Here is a 4,129-nt window from a genome sequence, read left to right as displayed (position 1 = left end):
TCTCAGAATGCCCCTGTCCCAGACTTGGAGCTCAAGGAAGGCTTTCCAGAGGAAGTAACATCTAAATTGATACCTGAAGGATGAGTAAGCATTGGGTAAATGGAAGAGGAAGAGTGATTCCAACCAGAAGGAAGAGCATGCTCAAAATCCCATAAACATTGGGGAAACTCCAAGAGGTTCCTCATGGCGAGGATATAGAGTGCCAAGTGCAGAGTGGTGAGAGACCAGGCTGGAGAGGTAAACAGGGTGTGCAAACTTTGTCTTAACAAAGTCTTAACAACTTTGGACTTTGTCCCAAGGGCAGTGGGGAGTCGCTAAAGGGTTTTCAGAAGAGGAATGATCTGTCAGATTGATGTATTAAAGAGACTACTCTAGCCGCACAGTAGATAAAATGGCCCAGGAAGAGTGCACAGAATAAGAAAAGGCCTAGACAAAACACCACCATCAACAACAAAATTAAGTGACAAGCACAAAAGGAACCCACAAAAGAAACAGAGAAGGGACCACAGGGGTTGAAGGAAAACCAAGAGAATGGCAACCCCATACCAAAAGAAGAAAATTTCAAGAAGCAGGGCATAATTAGAGTCAATTGCTGCCAAGAGGAGAAGTAAGAGAGCAATTGGAAACTAACAGCTGGATTTTGCAATAGGATTATTGACAACCTTGTTGAAAGCAGCTTTACAGTGGAAGTTCTATTGCATTGGATTAAGTCAATTGTATCAATGCTCATCTATCCCCTTCAATTACCATATATTTCTACACTGATGTATTCCAAATGGATATCTTAAGTCCAGACATCCCCTTTAAAGTCCTTGCCCATATATAATTGACTACTGAATATCTCCACTTGATTGGTTCAAAGATACCTCAAACCCACGTTCCAAAACCAACAATTTCTCCACCCAAACCTGGTTTTCCTGGAGTGTTCCTCATCTCAGCAAATAGTAGCTCCATTATTCCAATTGCACAACCCATCCTTGACTAACCCTTTTTCCTCACCACCACCCCTATATCTATTCCATCACTACATCTGGTCAATTCCTTTTTTTTTTTTTTTTGAGACGGAGTCTGGCTTTGTTGCCCAGGCTGCAGTACAGTGGTGCGATCTCGGCTCACTGCAAGCTCCGCCTCCCGGGTTCTCGCCATTCTCCTGTGCCAACCTTCCAAGTAGCTGGGACTACAGGCGCCTGCCACCACTCCCAGCTAACTTTTTTGTATTTTTAGTAGAGATGGGGTTTCATCGTGTTAACCAGGATAGTCTCGATCTCCTGACCTCGTGATCCGCCTGCCTCGGCCTCCCAAAGTGCTGGGATTACAGGTGTGAGCCACAGCGCCCAGCCTACATCTGGTCAATTCTTTCAACCTGTGCACTCCATCTCCACTGCCGGCAACTGAGTTCAAGCTACCATCTTCTCTCTCACCCTACCCGCAGTGGTAGCCTCCTAACTGGTTTCTCACACCAGTCTTTGCACCCCTCCATAGCAGCTAGAGTAACCTATTCCCCCCATAGCAGCTACAGTAACCTTTTTAAAATACAAAGTTGATCCTATCACTTCCTTATTTCAACCTTTCAATAGTCTCTCAGGGCTCTAAAGGTGAAAATCAAAATTCTTCAAACGACATAAAAAGCTCTGCATGATCTAGCCCTTGCCTATCTCCCCAGCCGCAATTCTTTACACATTCCCTCTTCGCCTCTGTTTTTCCTGCACCCTGGTCTTTTCTCCATTTCTTTTGTATTGTTTTGTTTTTTGAAACAGAGTCTCGCTCTGTCACCCAGGCTGGAGTGCAGGGGCATGATCTCAGCTTACTGCAGTCTCCGCCTCCCTGCCTCAGCCTCCCGAGTAGCTGGGATTACAGGCACCTGCCACCACACCTGGCTAACTCTTGTATTTTTAGTAGAGATGAGGTTTCACCATGTTGGCCAGGCTAGTCTCGAACTCCTGACCTCAGGTGATCCACCTGCCTCAGCCTCCTAAAGCGCTGGGATTACAGGCGTGAGCCACTGTGCCCAGCCTCTTTCCTCCATTTTTTTTTTTTTTTTTTTTTTTGAGACTGAGTCTCACTCTGTTGCCCAGGCTGGAGTGCAATGGCACGATGTCGGCTCACTGCAAGCTCTGCCTTCCGGGTTCACGCCATTCTCCTGCCTCAGCCTCCTGAGTAGCTGGGACTACAGGCATCTGAGACCATGCTCGGCTAATTTTTTTGTATTTTTTTAGTAGAGACAGGGTTTCACTGTGTTAGCCAGGATGGTCTCCATCTCCTGACCTCATGATCCGCCCGACTCCGCCTCCCAAAGTGCTGGGATTATAGGAGTGAGCCACTGCTCCCAGACTCTTCTCCGTTTCTTATGTACACCATGTGTCCTGCAACATCAGGCTTGTTAGCCATACACTCTGTGGGTAAGAACACGGGTTCAAGGGTCAGATTGTGTTAAAATCCCAGCACTACCCTTGCCTGGTTTGATGACCCTGAGTAAGGTACTTAATCTCTCAATGTCTCCATTTCCTCACCTGCGAAATGGGGTTAATACTTACCTCTCAGAGTTGTTATAAAGGATTAAATGAAATGTTATGTGTAAAGTACTAGAAATACAGTTCCACGTTAATGTTAGTAACAGCTATTATTATTCCCCACTCTGTCTAGTTAATGCTTCTCATATTTCAGATCTCAGCTCAGGTGATCTGAGGTTATGACTCTGTTCAATTCTCTCTTAACATCCTGAACTTTTCATTCATAACACTCATTGTACTTTGCGGTTATATATCTGCTGGATTATTTTATTAATGTTTGTCAGTCCCACCACAGGCTCTTCCAAGAGAAAACAGACAGTATCCATTTTACTCATCATTATGTCCCCAGATCCCAGCAAAGTGCCTGGCATATAATTAGCCATATAGTTTTTGCATAAATATTTGATTGAACAGGGGCGAGGAAGTGAAGCCAATGAGTGCAAATGACTCAGGAAGACTGTGAACATGAACAGCAAGGGGAATGCATGGAGGGAGATCAAGGCTTCTTGATTATTTTTTAAGCTGGCAAATGCTTGAGCATGTTTAAATCCTGATGGGAAGGAGCCAGCAGAGAGGGAGGAGTGAGGGCCATGAGGCTGCGGAGGGGGATGAGACTTAACATAGGAGCCAGAAGAATCCATCTTAGGTGGAAGGAGAGACACCTCTTCCCTGGTATAGAAACAAGAGTTGAGAATTTAGCTATGTATGTATGTTTGGTGGGCAGAGCTAAGACCTTTCCATGAATCTTGATAATGTAAGCAGCAAATGTGGATTCACTGAGAAGCTCAACAAACTTGGTGGACATCATTCCATTCACTTTTGCAACTCAAGTAAGAAGGAACCAGATGTTTTCTTCATCATTGACTGTGCTGGTTCACTACAGAGCAAAATAACAAGTTTCCAAAGCAACCCAGTCACAGAGCTGAGAGAGGCGATCTCAGTGCTCTCTTTATTCAACATGCTTCCTCTCCAAACCGGGAAACAGTATGGGAAATAATACAGTAAAATCATAATGGCTGATACTGGTTAAGTGCTTACTATGTGCTGGGCACTGTTCTCTTACTTTACCTGCAATAACTCATTTGATGTTCCCCACATTATGGTACCATTTTGCATGTAAGGAAACCGAATCCTAGGGAGGTAACTTGCCCAAGGTCACACAGTGAGTGGGTGGCAGAACTATAGTTTAAACCCAAGGAGTCTGACTCCAAAATCAATGCTTTTAACCATTCTGCTATACTCCCTGTCTAGCAGAGAGGAAAGAACATATTAGGATTCAGAAGGCCTGGAGTTTCTATCATGAACTAATTCTGTGAACTTGTACATTCACTTAGGTGTCCGAACATCAGTCTGTTCATCAATGGAATAAGAATGAGAATGTTTATCTTGCAAGTCTTCTTGAAGGATTATGAAATGCTGAAAATAGGAAATAACTCTACAAAAGATATTATTTTGCTAAGCATAAGACTTAATACCCTTGACTTCTAATTGGGTCACAGTATTATAGGCTGTCATTGTGACCCTCAGTTCCCATAACCAGTACAGCAGCAGCGGCTTGGTGGTTCCAGTTCCTTTGGCAGAGCAGCTGATTCTTTCTCTTTTTTTTTTTTTTTTTTTTT

The sequence above is a fragment of the Mandrillus leucophaeus genome, unplaced genomic scaffold (genome assembly GCF_000951045.1).
Source record: "Mandrillus leucophaeus isolate KB7577 unplaced genomic scaffold, Mleu.le_1.0 Scaffold30, whole genome shotgun sequence".
Lineage (NCBI taxonomy): Eukaryota > Metazoa > Chordata > Mammalia > Primates > Cercopithecidae > Mandrillus > Mandrillus leucophaeus.
This window is presented reverse-complemented; position numbering follows the sequence as displayed.